Source organism: Tasmannia lanceolata, unplaced genomic scaffold (assembly GCF_043159265.1).
Source record: "Tasmannia lanceolata isolate RefF3 unplaced genomic scaffold, GAP_Taslan_0.1 ptg000037l, whole genome shotgun sequence".
Classification (NCBI taxonomy): Eukaryota; Viridiplantae; Streptophyta; class Magnoliopsida; order Canellales; family Winteraceae; genus Tasmannia; species Tasmannia lanceolata.
In genome coordinates this window covers 21208634-21226680 of record NW_027518714.1, presented here as the reverse complement: position 1 = coordinate 21226680, position 18047 = coordinate 21208634, and the positions used below count along the sequence as shown (strand labels likewise).

Sequence of the window (18047 nt, the reverse complement as noted above, 5' to 3'; positions counted from 1 at the left end):
GGACCAGAAAATGTGAAAAGAGTTTAGAACTGATTTTATCAGTTCAACTCTTCCCATTTGGCTAAGATTTTTGTAGCTCCACGCTGAAATTCTTTTGTCAATTTTTGAAATGAGAGGAGTGCAATCTCTGATGCTAAGCCTTGTGGTAATGAGAAGCAAGCCAAGGTACCGAATGGGAAAGCAACCTTCCTTTATATTTATGATTTGGAGGATCTGTCTCTTGGTTGAAGAGTGCACCCCTAAAAAAAATACTTCACTTTTATCGAGATTCCCTTCAAGGCCTGAGATTTGGGAGAACTTATGAAGGCAGTCCAGAATACCATATGAAGATTTGGTTCAGTGGTGAGAAATATCATGAGATCATCTGCAAGTAGGACATGAGAGATGGAAACATTGCCATAAGAGAAGGGAGATGAGGTTAAGTTGAGATGCAAACTGTTTTCAATGGTAATGGAAAGCATCTCCATGGTTAGGCAGAAAAGAAGAGGGGAGAGAGGGTCCCCTAGTCGAAGACCATTACTAGAGGAGAAGTATCCCTTGGGGGTTCCATTTATGAGGATAGAGAAAGTGGGATTTGTGATGCATGCAGAGATCCAACTGACCCAGGTGGTATTGAATCCAAGTTTCATCATAAAGCAAAGGAGGGCCTTACAATTTACATTGTCGAATGCCTTAGCAAGGTCAATGTTTAGGCACATTGCAGGCTTGGGAGAGGGGGAGTATGGAAGAGGGGGAGTATGGAAGTTGTGGAGGATGTCATGGGTAAGAATGATATTTTCATGAATTTGTCTACCCTTAATGAATGCAGACTAAGCTGGGTTTATCAGGTTTTGGATGACAGTTCTAAGTCTGTCAGCAAGAATCTTGGTGATAATCTTGTAGGTGAAATTGTACAGGGAGATACGACAATATTTCGCAGGGGAGGAGGCATCAGGGCTCTTGGGGATCAAAGCTATAAACGTAGAGTTTACCTCTTTCAGCAGCCTTTGATGTTTAAAGAAGTTTTGCACATCATTCATGACATCCTCTCCCAGCACATACCAGAATGTTTGGAAGAATTTTGCATTGAACCCGTCGGGACCGGGAGCCTTATCCCCATTAGACTTGAAGACAGCATTTCAGATTTCATCTTTTGTAATGGGTCTCGTAAGGTGCCCTGCTTCGGCAATAGACAGCTTCCTATGGGGATCAGGAACCTCTCTTAACTGAACTTTTCCATTATTGAGGATCTTGTGGAAGTGGGCTACGAAAATGGAAGCAAACTCACATGGGTCCGAAGCAATTGAGACATCTGATCTCTGGTTTGCAAGAATACTATTCGTGTTGAGCCGACGTTAGATCGAAGAGTGAAAGAATTTGGAATTTGAGTCTCACAATTCCAACCATTGAATGCGCGATTTTTGTCTTTACATCGATTCTTCTTGGATGGATGCAATAATAAGGGCAGATCTGAGGCAATTTTCTTCTTCAATGACGGAGCTGTTAGAGGGGTCAGAGGATAGAGATTGTTGAGTTCCTTCAAGGGATTTCCTTAGGAGGGGGACTTTGATGTCAATGCGGCCAAAGACATCCTTGTTCCAGCATTTGGTTTGATATTTCACTTCTTTGAGTTTCTGGGAGAGAATAAACATGGGGTTACCTCTAACTTCCTTAGACCAGGCTCTTTCACTGATGGGGAAGAGAGAGGAATCTTGAAGCCACATGTTCATGAAGCGGAAGGGTTTATGGCCAGTGAAATTGGTGGGGGTAAGGGAAACAATAATCTGACTGGTCTGAGATACCAGGGGAGTGAAATTCAGCTTGAGAAAGGTGATGAGAAAGGAGCCAATAATCGTTGATGAGCACCCTGTCGATCTTTGCTAGCTTCCTCTGGTTTGATCTGGCTCTGTTGTTCGAGGTTAGCTTATGCCCCGTAGCTTTTAGGTCAGTAAGACAGCAGTTGATGATACAGGAATTGAACTCATCCATGTCATTCAGTGAAGCACCCGACCCCCCTTCCTTTCATCTGAGAAGCGGACAACATTGAAATCACCAATGAGAATCCAAGGGCCTCGAGTTCTTGAGGCAATCTTCTCCATGTCAGACCAAATAGATCTCCTACACACATTGTAGTTATGGGCATACACAGCAGTGAGGTTGAATTTTTCTTTTGTTTGGAGGATTTGCACTTCAGTATGAATTAGTTGGCTTGATTCCTAAAGGATGGTAATTTCCACCATGGAAGGATTCCAAAGTAATCATATTCTTCCTTTTGTAACAGATGAGTAGTTACCATGAGCTTTCCAGCCAATTTAAATGTTCGTAGAGTAGTCTTTTAGCTTGAGAGATGTGGCCTTTGTTTCCATGAACCAGCATATGTGAAGACTATGCTTTAAAATGAAAGCTGCAACTTCCTTCCGTTTCGGGCTTGAGCATATGCCCCTGATGTTCCATGCTCCGAGAAGCTTCATTTGATTATGATAGGGAGGTTGGAGTTGGGGTGTTGGGTGGATTGTATAGGAGGCAGGGTTGGGTCCTTAGGGAGAAGGCTGGAATTTGATGAATCAGGCAAGTGAGTGAGTGGGATATGGGGTGGTTCGGAGGTGTGAGTTTGTTCAGATGGAACACGGTGTTTTGGAAGTGGGGTAGAATGCACAGTTGTTTTTGGGCTATGTTCCAGCATTATCAGGGGGCATCTTGAGGACGAGATGGACTGACTGACGGAGGAGATTCAGCAGAACCAGAATGGGGGTGTCTCTTGTTAACACCATCGAAATTTTCCATAGATTCTTGGATTTCAAGGGCTTGGAAGGGATTTGTAGAGAGGCTTGCTTCTTGTGAGGGCCTAATTTTCGCCAGGGTGTTTTGGTGGACTTTTGGTTCTTCCAGTTTAGCTGATGTGGCTGGGATGGAGGTTTGATTGAATGGAATGTCCTCCTAGGATTCCGGCATGGGTTTTTTCGGGACCCATTCTTTTCTGGGCTTTTGCCTGGCAAGAGTTTCACGAGAGAGAGGACATGCTTATGGAGAATGGCCGAAGTCTTTGCATTCTTTGCAAGCCACAGGTTTCCAGTCATACTCGACTACTTGAATTTCTAGGTCCGTTGGGGTTCGGATTCGGACATGGTCTGGGAGAGAGCTTTCTGAGGAGACTTCAACACAGGCTCGGGCGTAACTTAGCCTTATGGATTCCGCTGTTGGGGTGTCCATGTATAATGGTTGGCCGATAATGCTGTCGACTTTTCCCAGAGCTGTTGGGTTGTCCAAAACTTGAGATCCAGAGCTGGAAACTTTATCCATATTGGGAGGGAGGAGAGAGTTTTCCTCTGTTGCGAGCAACCAGGCGCCCATCGTTGAAGAATCAGGGCTCTTCCCCAATAAGTGGTGGTTGGGGTTCGAGGATGCAGGTACAGTCTTCTTCAAGAAAAAATTTGAACAGGAGGAAACCATTTGGTAGGATGATGAATTCAAATTCTCCCTTTGGCTTCCACTTCCTTTGAAGATGGTCTTTGAGGGCGGCATAGTGGGGTTTTCTCCCAAGGAAGTAGCTGAATAAACAGTTATTCCATTTGGCTTTGGCATCATCATAATCGTCCATTTCAAAGGTTGCTTCAAATTCCCGGTCCGAGGAGAGAGTGGGCGAGTGGAATTCGATCTTGGTTGGCTTTGTTTCAAGGGGTTTTGCAAAGAGGTTCTTCCATGGGGCGTTTTGGAGGTTAGAGCCAGAGTTTTGGTTTTGGAGAACTAGGTTGGCTTTTAAAATGGGTGGGTGGGAAGGGTCAACAAAAAGCTGAGTTTGGGATGACGTCACCAGAGGGGAATTTTGAATTTCAAAAGATGTGCCACAGTGGGTTACCTCAAGGGGTTTTTTTTGAATTTTGAAATGGGGGGAATGGCGGGAATCTAGAATCTTTTTGAAAGATCAACCTTGATCTGCATAGGGGGTTTGGCGCCCAATTCCTACTTTTGAAAGGATCTCAAATTTGCCGGCATTCACTAACCTTGGGTTACCATCAGGAGTTAGGTTAAGGTTAGAGTTGGGTGAGTCTGGATCGGTCAAGGGTTTTGTTGGTTCAAGGCCATTAGAGGGAAGGGTTAAGGAAGAAAGGGGAGGCGAATCTTTCGCCATACCCAAAGAGGATGAGCAAGGAAGGAAGAGATCAAGGGTCGGAGGGGGGGGGGGAGGGGGGGGGGATGCATGTGTGCCATTTCCTCTTTACAGGGTGCAAGTTGATGGGCCCATCCTATGACTGATCCAAGGGCTAGGAATGTTTTTTTTTCTTTGAAAAGAAGGTGTGATTTCTTGCTTAAAGAAGCTATTAGCACTATTAAGTGCCTATGTGCCAATGGCACATGCACACTTAAGTGGCATTTCATGTCATTTGGTTAGTAAGACATCTCATTTACATTTCATTTGTAAATGGGGGATCTATAAATACCTTTCCTCCCCTTACTTTTCATTTTAGATCTTGTTTTTTTTTTTCATTTGAACTTGGAAGAGAGCTTTTCAGAGAAGAAACCGGTGTGTTTCTTGTGGTGGTTAAATCCTGTGAATAAGGTCTTTGGAGCTGGAACCCTAAGCTTCTTCTTCTTGTTTCTACCTTGATTTGGCAAGGTTTTCTTCATGAAACAGAGTCTGAGCGTCTCTTCGTTCAGATTCATAGCATTCCATTTCAGATCTGCAAGCAATAGAGGTGAAAATTACTAATATGAATAGCACAGATCTAGGGAGTTGTGGACATCATGGGTCTCCTCCCCTATAAAAGCGCACCTACGCACTCAAGCAACGGGATTGAACCTAATCTTTCTCCATCTCGCTGGTAACTTGTCTTGGCCTTCACTCCTTCTCAATGTCCATTATCTGTGTAGCCCATCTCGAACTTGAGTGTCGAAGTGGCCGCCCGGAGCCACAACCCCAGGCCCACTGATGCTTTTTTTGTGAGCGCAGGATCACAGGCTCAACCCAGCTAGTACGTGCAGTCGGATTTTGGGCACCATCAGATTGGTGCCATCCGTGGGACCCGATGCCAAAATTGAAAGCTTCGAAGGCTCCATCTCAAACTCAACAAAACGATTGAATAGCAACGAGAAGCCAGACCAACCTTCAGAAACCGGAGAAATGGTTGTCTCCAGTGATGTTCCAGTCACCATGACGGTGCTCAATCAACTTGCTCAACAATTTGGAGATGTCACTAACTCCTTCCAGCGAGTGTTGCGGAGACTTCCTCCAATGGCAGTTCCACCTCCAACCACCACTCCTCCCAATGTCGACACCCCTTCCCCCGACATTGCAGAAGAGCGTGGGTCATCTGAAGGCCGCAATCCCCGGAGCAGGATATTTCACCATCATCGGCAAGGATCGGCGTCGATCACAAGTCCGCTGTTGAATCTCAGCCAAACGGCCCAAACGAACCATCCCAGAAGACGTGATGAACCGGCGGAACCGATACTTGCGAACTTCGCTCATCAAGAACAACCTCAAGCTCAGAAAACTCCAACCCGGAATGATCGTCAGATGGAGGGCTCCACCATCGTCGCTGACCTTCAGCACTAGATAAAAGAACTCCAACAGCAGATGAAAACACCATGCGACCCGGACCTCTTGGCTAAGTGGGACAGCGAGGTCGCTTCTCCCTTTGTTCCAAGAATCACCAACGCCACCATCGCCACAAATTTCGATATGCCTTGATTGGATCTATACGATGGGGCGACCGATCCAATGGAATTCCTCTGAACTTACTGACGGGCAATGGTTCTCCGAAACGCAACCGATGCAACGATGGGCAAAGCCTTGTCCGCGTATCTAAAGAAAGATGTGAGCAACTGGTACAGCCGGTTGAAGCCCAACTCCATCGAAACGTTCCATGAACTCGGGAAAGAATTCGCTACCTATTTTGTGAATAGTCGGCTCCGACAGAAACCAGCGGACACCCTCCTGGCTTTAAGACAAGGACGTGATGAAACCCTCCTGATGTTCATCAGCCGGTTCCGCTCAGAACTTCATCAAATCAAGTAACCTAATTTCGACATGGTCAGCCCCGCCCTTCGACACGCCATTCGGGATTGCAATATGAAAGTTTCCTTGAACGTTAATCCCCCACATGACCTCCAAGAGCTCATGGCCATTGCCGACTGTTACATCAACAACGAAGAATCGTTCGCCATGGAGAGAGAACTGGAAATCGCTCGAGGGGGAGAAAAACAAAAGGACGAATCAAGGTCGGGTCCGAACCACAAGCAAGGACGGCATAACGATCGACCGAGTCATCGAGCCCCGGTCCCACCCTTTGAAAGTGTCAACTACACCCCTTTGAATACCATAGTATCCAACATCATATACGAAATTTGAGACAGAGAGCCGATACAATGGCCTGCAAAGATGAGAAATACAGGGAAAAAGCATAACACCAGCAAGTACTGCCACTACCACCGGGACCATGGTCATACCACCGACAGTTGCTTCCACCTCAAAACGAGATCGAAAGACTCGCATGGCTCAGTTGAATCGATCGGTACCTCCAGAATCCACCCAAGAACCACTAGCAACCCAAATTTGAGGTCCACCGATCCTCGGACGAACGTCGCTCCCCCGGTCGACGACGCTGTCCAGAGCACAACGTAGAAAGCAGCCGCTAAAGATCACCAGATCAGGGGATGGAAGCGCCCAAAATAGCCCGAAACATTGACACCATCTATGGCGGCCTCGCCTTAGGAGGACCAACTGAGGAAGGATGTGCAATCTACGCCGGACAAATCAACTACGTGGAGACCCCATCAAAGAAACCACGGTCGGAACTAAAAGTTGATCTACCCATCACTTTCACTGCAAAGGATTACGAGGACATCCAACTCCCCCATGACGATGCTGTGGTAGTCCGCCTTGCCATCGCCAATTACAACGTTGGCAGAATCTTAATAGACACCGGAAACTCCGTCAACGTGTTAGACGAAATGCACATTTATAAGGACCGCCTAGAACCAATCAATTGGTCCATCTTCGGATTCTCTGGAGGAGAAATTAAAGTAAGAAGAAAAATCAAGAAACCGGTGATGTTCGGGACCTACCCCACCCAGAGGACTGTCATGCAGACTTTCTTGGTGGTGCGCGTACCTTCAACCTACAACGCGATCATCGGCAGACCCGCACTGAACGAACTCGGGGTAGTGGTCTCCACTGCCCACCTAAAATTGAAATTTTCAACGAGGCACGGGGTCGGGGAAGTCCGAGGCGACCAAGATAAGGCCCGAGTGTGCTACGCCAGCCTACTGAAAAAGAAGAAAGCCGCCAAAGAATCTTTCTCCATAGGCGGGACCAACCCTCGAATCGAGATGACGAGGGGAGAACCAGTAGAAGAACTCTCCAAAATCCCCCTTTTCCCAGAATCAGAAGATCGGACAGTCCAGATTGGGTCCCTCCTATCAAGTAAGGCTAGGACCGACCTTGTGGATTTTTTGAAGGCTAATTCGAATGTTTTTGCCTAATCCGCTTCAGACATGCAGGGAATCCCCTTCGATGTTGCAGTTCACAAATTAAATGTAGATCCAAACTCCAGACCCGTTAAGCAGAAAAATTGCAATTTCGCCACAGAAAGGCAAAAACACATCAAGGAAGTAGACAACCTCCTCAGTGCCGGGTTTATTAGAGAAATTCGACACCCGAAATGGCTCGCCAACGTCGTAATGGTGAAAAAATCGAGTGGGAAATGGCGAATCTACATCGACTTCACAGACCTCAGCAAGGCTTGCCCAAAGTACTGTTATCGGCTCCCCCGGATTGATCACCTCATCGACGCTACTGTAGGACATGAAATGTTGAGCTTTATGTACGCTTTCTCCGGATACAATCAGATCCATATGTTCGGTCCCGATATCCCAAAAACCTCATTCGCACTGACCAAGGATTGTTTTGTTATGAGGTCATGCCTTTCGGCCTAAAAAATGCAGGAGCCACGTATCAACGTCTCTTCAACAACATTTTTACAAATCAAATCGGACGAAACATGGAAGTTTACATCGATGACATGCTCGTGAAAAGCCTTGAAGCCAGGAACCATATTTCTGACCTCGAAGAAGCCTTTGTCGTACTCCGCCGGAACCAAATGAAATTAAACCCCTCAAAATGCGCCTTTGGGGTTACCTCCGGCAAGTTCCTCGACTTCATGGTTAGTCAGCGAGGAATCGAGGCCAACCCAGAAAAGATCAAGGCAATCTTGGAGATGACCCCCCTAGAAGGAGTTAGGGAAGTCCAAAGACTCATAATAGGAAGGATCGCTGCTCTCAGCCGATTCATGTCCAAATCTGTCAAGCGATGTTTACCCTTCTTCAAAACTCTCAGAAGAGTCAGAGATTTCTATTGGACAAGTGACTGTCAAATGGCCTTCAAGCAACTGAAAGCCTACCTTCAAACCCCTCCATTACTCTCCAAGCCAGTACCGGGAGAGAGCCTATACCTCTATCTTGCTATAAGTCAAGCTGCAGTAAGCTCGATGCTTGTCTGACAGGAGTGCAAAACAGAGCAGCCCATCTACTACGTCAATAGAGTACTTCATGACGCAGAGACTCGGTACCAAGAGATAGAAAAGTTTACTTTCGCCGTCGTCATCTTAGCCAGGAAGCTCCGGCCATACTTCCAGGCACACCCGATAACTGTACTTACCGATCAACCTCTCCAAAAGATACTGCAGAAGCCTGACACTTCCGGGAGGCTAATCAACTGGGCGATCGAGTTAGGAGAATTCGATATCCAGGTAAAACCCTGTCCGCCATCAAGTCCCAGGTTCTGGCAGATTTCGTAGCGGAATGCACAGTACTGGTAAAAGAATCTCAAGACCAGAATGAAGAGCGTACCCCGACACGACTGGCCATGGGGCACCCTTGGATGCCCTAAGTGGATGGCTCGGCCAATGCTGGGGGGAGTGGCTTCGGTCTAGTGTTATCAGGACCCGATAATCTTTTAGTGGAATATGCCTTAACGCTGGATTTTAAGGTGTCCAACAACGAAGCGGAGTACGAAGCTCTCCTCACAGGGATCACCCTCACCATAGAACTGTGTCCGACCAATTGAGGGCCCACAGTGATTCACAGCTCATCGTTGGACAGGTTAACGGCATCTATGAAGCCACAGAAACCAGAATGTTGAAGTACTTGGAAAGAGTGTGAAGTGAAATATCCACATTCACAGAATTCCAGATTGTCCAAATTCCTAGGACAATGAACACCCGGGCTGACGCATTATCCAAGATGGCGTCATCAGGAGCTGTTGAGCCAGCAATGTCTACACTGAAGTTCTTTCTCGACCAAGCATTGAAAGAGAAGTCATCCAGATTGAGGAGGAACCCAGTTGGATGGACCCGATACTCCAATACCTAGAAAACGGTACGCCTCAGGATCGAAAGGAAGCTCGCCGCCTAGTCTCCAAATCTGCCCACTACGTTTTGACGGTCGGATGCTCTACAAACATTCCTTCGCATGGCCCCTACTCAAATGCCTCCGACCTACAGCCGTCGACCTAGCAATGAGGGAGGTCCATGAAGGGATTTGCAGAGATCATTCAGGAGGCAAGGTCCTGGCCCACAAAATTCTCCGCCGGGGATTGTTCTGGCCAACACTTAAACAAGATGCCTCCGATTTCGTCAAAAAATGCGAACAATGCCAAAAGTTTGTGACATTACCACGCCTTCCAGCGGCCCTTACAAGCCGAGAGCCAGCCCCATCCCCTTTGCCATGTGGGGCATGGACCTACTTGGCCCGTTCCAGAACTTCACCAGGGGGCATCCGATGATGTACGTAGCCATCGATTATTTCACCAAGTGGGTCGAAGCCAAAGCTGTGAAAAAAATCACCTCGAAGGAAATCGTGAACTTCTTCTACCACGACATCATTTGCCGATTCGGGATACCCAGAATCTTACCGTTAACGAGACTCAATTTGCAAGGACAATTTAAAGATTTTTGCGGAAGGCTCAGTAACGAACAAAGATTCACTTCAGTCGGTCATCCCTATGCCAATGGGTAGGTGGAAGTGACCAACCGGATCCTCCTCCAAGGGCTCAAGAAACGTGTGGAAAATGCTCGAGGATTGTGGGCCAAAGAACTGCCGAACGTACGTTGGGCATACTGAAATTCTAATAGGCAACCCAAGAGGGGGGGTGAATTGGTTGTCTTTAAAGATTTTACCCTTTTTAAAACTTTTTCGTTTCACCCCAGTTTTAACTTTTCTCAATCAAGTTAGTTTGATTGATTAAGCTTAATAGCAATGATGTGAACTTTATTCCCTAGTTAATTTTATAACTTTATTAGAATGATGAGAGGCCTAATTAGCAAGAGATGAACATGCAATCTCAACTTAAGTGCTAATTACTATATTAATATGAAAGCACATACAAGAGAGAGTAAGAGAGATGTTTACCTATCACCAATCAAGAGAAGGAGGTAGAGAGTCAAAGAGATGAACACAAGGATTTTAAACTGGTTCGGGGCAAGCCCTACGTCCACTCTTCCAAGTTTGGCTCCTTGGGGATTTTCACTATACGATCATTCTTTCTTACCGGGCCGGATCAATGAACCCTCTTACAATGCGATTCACCTCTCTTAGCGGGCCGAATCGAAGACCCTTTATAAAACACTTGATTCTCCTCTCTTAACGGGCCGAATCGAAGACCCTCGTACAATGTCGAATTCACCTTTCTTCTAGGGCCGAATTGGAGACCCCTTCGCACCAATGCCGAATTCACCTTTCTTACGGGCTGAATCGAAGACCTGTGTTTACAATGATTGAAGAAGATAGAAGCACACTCTTTAGCCTATTGAAGTCTTGATTACATGTAATGACCACACCTTTTAATTTTCCTTTATTATTATTACTATTCTTAATAATAATATTAATTACTAATATTGAAAATTATATCTTTTTAAAATTCGTGTGAACTTTTTTACCGTCAGATTTCAGCATACTATAAATAGTAAATTTCGTTTTTACTATAAATGGTAAATTCCGATTTTTACTATATATAGTAAATTCCGTTTTTACTATATATAGTAAGTTCATTTTTACTATAAATAGTAAAATCCGTTTTTACTATAAATATTAAGTGGGTCCCACATGTTTTAAATAACTTTGAGTGATCTTAGATTGATAACTACACCCTTTTACAATAGTTTAAACGAAGAAGGACTCTTGCTTTATTAGAAGTAGACTATGATTAGGGAACCCAACATGTGGGTTTATAAAAACAACCCACCATGGGTTATTTAAACCCATGGACGCCCCCTTCTCCGCAAAAATGATTTGGAGAGACATGAGAGAGAAAGAGAGAAGAATAGAAGAAGAAGAAGAGGTTCGTTCTTCTGTTTGATTTTCATCTTCGAGTAAGTGTCCGAAAAACCCTTTTTTTCATATTCCTTGTTCGAATTGTGTGTGTTTGCTTTTCTTTGTTCTTAATTTTTCAAAACAAAGGTTTTAGTGGTGTTTCTTGATTGATCATGATTCTTATAGATCAAGAAAAGAGTTTTCAATTTTCTTTTAGGGTTTTTATTGTAGAAATCTTATTTTTCTTATATAAATTATTATTGGGTATGATCTAATGTGTTTGAGAGTTTGGCTTTTTGTTACTTTAATCCATGTGTGTCATGTTCGTGAAGATTTGTCATTGTTTTTAAAAAAAATCAGCATAAAAACAATAGTTTTATGGGCTGTTTTGAGTAGATGTTTCTACAGATATATTATATAACTTATATAAGTAGTCTTATATGATGTTTATGATATGTATGAGATGTGAATAAGCCCAAAAGTGCTGATTTCCAAGAAAATCAGCAAGAACGAAGGGTTTTGTGGGCTGTTTTGTGTAAACTTTTCTAAATACTTGTTATATAATTTATATATATTATTGTTCATGAAACATATGGTATATATACTGATGCAGTGCCAACATGGTAGCCATGTCATGCCTAGGTGGTTTTGGTGGAGTTCTAAGGTGCAGTCCCTCATTAATGTTGTTGGCCCGTTTTGAACCTGATTTTTGAGCTTCTAAATGGAAGAATTATGGAAAGTGGTAAACTACAAAGTTGTAGGTCTCTTTGAGATCTTTCCAACAAGTATTTGTGCTTGAAAATTGGACAAAAAGGTAGAAAGTTATGACAGTTTTTGTGGACTGTGTCTGTGGGTTCCCAAAACAGTCAAAGTCGGTGAGTTCCAATGCAATTAATGTTATGTTAGTCCCTAAGCTAGCTAGTGGAGGAGCTTGAACGAATTTGCTTTGGTTTTCTTTTATTTAAAGAGTTAGAAACCATCTTTAGAGGGGATTTTTTATGTTGATAAACATGTAATTGATGGAATATCAATTTGGTTGAGCATTGCTCCCATTTTCTTCTTCTTCTCTTGTTGTGATTTTTATTTCTATTTTTCTTTTTCTTCCCTCTTAAGCACCCGCATTATCTGGTATCAAAGCCAACGTTACTCTCTTGGGCTAGCTTCGATTTGATTCTCTTGGCGGCACGAAGAGATAGAGGAAGGCTTGGTAACCAAATGATGGAAGATTTGAGAGATGAACGAGATGATGAACTTCAAGTACTTCGAAGACAAGTTGAGCAACTTACCATACGACTTCAACGCCAAGAGGCTCATAGTGAGCGTGGTAGATCAAGCCATGGAGGTTCTAGTGTTGAATCCAATGTAAATCCCTTCGCCAATACTCGTGAAGAGGCTAGGTTGGGAAGGTTCTGTCGTGATTTCGACACCATCAAGATTGACTTGTGTGGTCCCCGATCCGAGAACTGTGGGGGAACGAGTCCCTAACACCCTCTGCATGATCCACGTGTGAAGGAGAGCTCTACCAAGGAACTCTCAAAACGGATGCCACCATCATAGCATAGCACGAGTGGCGATATAAAAAGAAAGAGATATGTCTTGATCCGGAGTCAAGGCTCGAAACTAAGACATACCTAAAATAAACTCAGAGTCGTCATCCATGGATATGCCATGGAACCCTAAAATCAAATCCTCTGTGCAATGGATAACCAGATATATAAATAGGCTCGTGCTTGGTGACGAATGGAGAAGGTCTGAAGAGCACCCCCAATTCGCCCGAGTGCGAACACTTGGTCTTATGCCATTTATTATTAACTTCGAAGAGTTTTGGGCGAAAATCATGTGAAATGGGAACAAATATCCCCGAGTGGACGTCTAACTAATAATGCATGACTCAGGGATGAAATAATAAGCATACACAACATAAATGAAAGAAGCGTGTCACCTAAACATCGCTAGGTTATGTGTAACATGTCTAATGGCTATGTTCTGGTGGGCAAACACATGCATGCTATAGCTAAATGTATAAGGTCTGCGCATGAAAGTAAGAAAACATAGCAAAACACACAACATAACAAAACAACAAATCCTAAGACTCTAAACGATTTAGCCCGAGTCCTCGGATGGTCTGATGTTCATCCAAAGAAGCCTACGTATCCCCGCCTCCACGAGAATCAAGGCAACGTAGTTCTTCGCACCTATTCTAAACTATGATGCCTAAGACACCTAGACTTTTATCTTAGACTCGATCTAAAAGACCAGACTAGTTCTTAAAGCTTCTTCTACGATTATTTAAATTTCAGTGAATTGTAGATTTTAGGACACCCTATATGCCCTAACTAAATGCAGGTTAGCCCTAAGCTAATGCAGGTAGTTCCCACAACCTATGTGTAACCAGGCTGTATTTTCTAAGGAAAACAAAGGGTTGACTAACGCATCATATTCTAGTCATCAGTCGGCGATGTGAATCGCCCACTAACCGGACGGAGGCGCTCCTATAACTCTAGGACAAACCCCTAACTCTAAAACAAACACAAAGAAGCACACAACAAATCAAAGAACTCCTAACTCTAAAACTATCTATCTAGGACAAACTCCTAACTCTAGAAGAAGATCTTGTTGAAAACAAGGTTTTGAAGAAAAAAGGTTAAAGCATTTATTTATAAAGTTTGGCTGGACTTGGGATGAAGATCCCAAGCTGCACTACGTACCTCGTGGAAGAGGATCAAGCCAACGTAGGTCGAAAAGAAACTTTCCTACTACGCTACAAAACTCAACACTTCAAAAGATTTAAGGCTTTTGATATTTTTTTTTTATGTTTTTTATGTTTTAAATTTCTAATGTTTTTTAGTTTTATATGTTTTAACATGTTTTTGGATTTTAAAATTTTGTTTTCACCCTTTTGGTCAAAGACCGGAGGGAACATACGAAGCAAAACCGTAGGGCCAAACCCTAGGGCAAATAGGGGAAACCCCTAAACAAGGTAAACTAATGATCAAGGATAAAGACAACGATCTAAAATCCCAAAAGGTAAAGCTCTAATGAGACTGTGCTAGTCCCTAACAAAAAAGAGGGATGACAACACTAAGGAGAAGCTCCTGAAAACAACTATAGAAAAGGGGGAAATGAATCAAAGACTCTCTAATACCGCTATCAAAGGACGAGTGAATCAAAGACTCTAACAATGCCATCCAAAGGACGAGTGAGCCAAAGGCTCTTTAATACTACAACTTAAAGGAGGAATGAGTCAAAGACTCTCTAATACTACCACTAAAAAGGATAAATGAGTCAAAGACTTTCTAACACTCTATAAAGGGGGACAAATAAGACAGCATGTCTTTTAGCTCAAAAGATAGATAAACCGGGGAGGTTCTATAAATGAAGCACTGTATGCCTCCAATGGGAAAAGGCTGGCTCTAAGCAACGAGGCTTGCTTCTAGAGGAGAGCTGCCTAACGAGACAAAGCGTGTCTCCTAGAACGGAACTCGCTAATAAGACCACAATGGTCTCCTAAATGAGGAAGAGAAACTATCATCTAATGGTTTCTAAAAGACTAGAGAAGTCTACTAAATAGAGAGGAGAACACTACTTGGACTAAGTAAGTTCCCTGAGGTTGTGCTAGCTCTATAGAGACATAAATTGTTTCTCTAAAGGGAGGCTCTGACTATCGCCATCATTGCCCTCGATCCAATAAACACTCACCATTATCAATTAAAACAGAACTAAGATGAAAAGCCCAAACCAAAGTCGATACAACTCAAATGCTATCTCTATCACCTTAAAGGCTAGAAACTTAAAAAAATAAAAATAAAATAACACCACACTTAAAGAATAACTTATTTACCAATTCTAAATGGAACAGAAAAATGGGAAACCTGGTAGAATTTATTCATTTTCCAATCCTGCACAATCGTACTGAAATTATTCCTTATAGAGTAAATGAAATAAAAGGGGGGATGCTACTTATGCACATTGTAAGGATCAACCTCCTCATTACAATCCTATATTTAAAATATGCAAAACCAATGTATATGCCCATCAACCCCACATCAAAATACAATTTTCAACATGAGCCTAGATACACTCATTTCTTGATCATAACGTAGTGCTTACCTAGCATATAAAACATGCTTCGTGAGAAGTGCTCAAATAAAATATAAAGTGCACACTCAAACCAACAGTTGTTTTGGCAAATGAGCTTTTGAATATTCTTTTTAGAAATATGATTCAAGTAAACACCGAGAGCCATAACCTGTAATTGAGCATCTATAAGTTTTGAAGAATGAATTCAAAGGGTAACCATGAAATTTTAACACCTAACATTTACAGCAGTATTACCATACAGAGTGGTCATTCCAGAGTTCACACAGAATATGCAAAAGACTCCGCACAATTACACACATGCATGTACACCCTCACAGCCACATTCATACATGTATTCACCCACAGCCATATGTATTTTCATAATCACATGTATTCATTCATATGTGCATGAACATGTATACAATAGGGGCTGAAGTGTACCAAACAGGGGCTGATTTGCGGGTTGAAACTGTTCAAAACAGGGGGCTGATTTGCGAGTTAAACCTGTTCAAAACAGGGGCTGATTTGCGCTAGCAGTGACTAAAGTAATGCAGGTGGAACACGAGTCCTGCTGGATGGATGAAATTATTGAATACCTACTTAGTGAAAAACTTCCCGAAGCCAAGAAGGAAGCCCGCAAAGTGACACAGAGAGCAGCCCGGTTTTTCCTCGATGGTGAGAGCTTGTATAAATGGTCGTACACCTTCCCATACCTAAAGTTCCTCCGGCCCAGCAACGCCGCATACGCCCTCCAAGAGACGCACGAAGGAATTTGTGGGGAACACCTAGGGGACAAGGCCATGGCAATCAAAGTGCTGCTGAGAGGCCTATACTGGCCAACCTTAAGGCAAGACGCACTGAATCTAGTCAGAAGGTGCGAGAGATGCCAAAAATTCTCCCCCACCATCCACCAACCTGCTATATCCATGGCTCCGATCATCAGCCCACTCCCCTTTGCAGTATGGGGGATGGACATCTTGGGCCCCTTTCCACCAGCCTCCGGAAGGCGCAGGTTCGTAGAAGTGGCCATCGAATATTTCACCAAGTGGGTGGAGGCCGAACCTCTAGCCCAGATCACTGAGCAAAACGTGCAGAACTTCTTTTGGAAGTCGGTTGTTTGCAGGTTCGGGATATCCCGCATCTTGATAACAGACAACGGTAGACAATTCGACTGCCGGAACTTCCGAAAATTCTGCTCTGACTTGAAGATCGAGCAGAGATTTACTTCAGTGGCGCACCCTCAGACAAATGGGCAGACGGAAGTAACGAACAGAATCCTGCTTCAGGGAATTAAAAAGAGGCTGGACGAGAAGGCTGGCCGATGGGCAGATGAACTTTATCATGTCCTGTGGGCGTATCGTACCACCCCGCGCACATCAACGAGGGAGTCACCATTCAACTTGTCCTTTGGGACGGAGGCCGTAATACCCGTCGATGTGGGCGCCCCATCTCCTAGAGTCACCAACTTCAATGAGCAACTCAATGGAGATGGGCTCCGTGCAAATCTCGACTTGTTGAAAGAAACCCGGGAAGAATCCCGAATCAGGGCCGCCGCCTACAAGCAGAAAGTGTCCAACTATCATGATTTGAAGGTCGGAAAACTCTCCCCGACCTGGGAGGGGCCGTACCGAATAAAAGAGGTGATTCGCCCGGGGAGTTATAAGCTGCAGACGCTGGAGGAGCACTTATTACCCCATGCTTGAAACTCAAAGAACCTCCGAAAATACAATCAGTAGTAGACAACTCGGCGTGAAAATGACTGTAAATATATATTGAATGTGAATGATAGAAGCTCTTTTGCAAATCTCCTCGCACTACTTGGAAACCCAATTCACTAAAACTAGGGTACTCGCTGCTTGGTTTGCCACGGCTCGTCTCCGCAAAGACCGGGAGCGCACCTGGTCCGAAACAAGCCCGGACAGCAAAAACCAAGGCTACTTAGAAACCCAGTTCACTAAAACTAGGGTACTCGCTGCTTGGTTTGCCACGACTCGTCTCCGAAAAGACTGGGAGCGCACTCCTGGTCCGGAACAAGCCCGGACAGCAAAAACCAAGGCTACTTGGAAACCCGGATCACTAAAACTAGGGTACTTGCTGCTTGGTTCGCCACGGCTCGTCTCCGAAAAGACCGGGAGCGCACTCCTGGTCTGGAACAAGCCCGGACAGCAAAAACCAAGGCTACTTGGAAACCCAGTTCACTAAAACTAGGGTACTCGCTGCTTGGTTCGCCACGGCTCGTCTCCGCAAAGACCGGGAGCGCACTCCTGGTTCGGAACAAGCCCGAACAACAAAAAACCAAGGCTTCTTGGAAACCCAGTTCACTAAAACTAGGGTCCTCGCTGCTTGGTTCGCCGCGGCTCATCTCCGCAAAGACCGGGAGCGCACTCCTGGTCCGGAACAAGCCCGGACAGCAAAAACCAAGGCTACTTGGAAACCCAGTTCACTAAAACTAGGGTACTCGCTGCTTGGTTCACCACGGCTCGTCTCCGCAAAGACCGGGAGCGCACTCCTGGTCCGGAACAAGCCCGGATAGCAAAAACCAAGGCTACTTGGAAACCCAGTTCACTAAAACTAGGGTACTCGCTGTTTGGTTTGCCACGGCTCGTCTTCCCAAAGACTAGGAGCGCACCCTAGTCCGAAACAAGCCCAGACAACAAAAACCAAGGCTACTCGGAAACCCA

At 44.5% G+C, this 18047-nt stretch overlaps 1 protein-coding gene across 1 annotated transcript in view; it reads left to right on the top strand.

The window, feature by feature from the left end:
* The window catches only part of LOC143862387 (protein VAC14 homolog), a 56387-nt gene extending 44416 nt beyond the window's left edge, over positions 1-11971 (top strand). The window contains exon 13 of the mRNA XM_077373424.1: positions 11900-11971. The gene's annotated coding sequence lies outside the window, so the exon portion shown is untranslated. The remainder of the gene's footprint in view (positions 1-11899) is intronic.
* The last annotated feature ends 6076 nt before the right edge of the window (positions 11972-18047 follow it).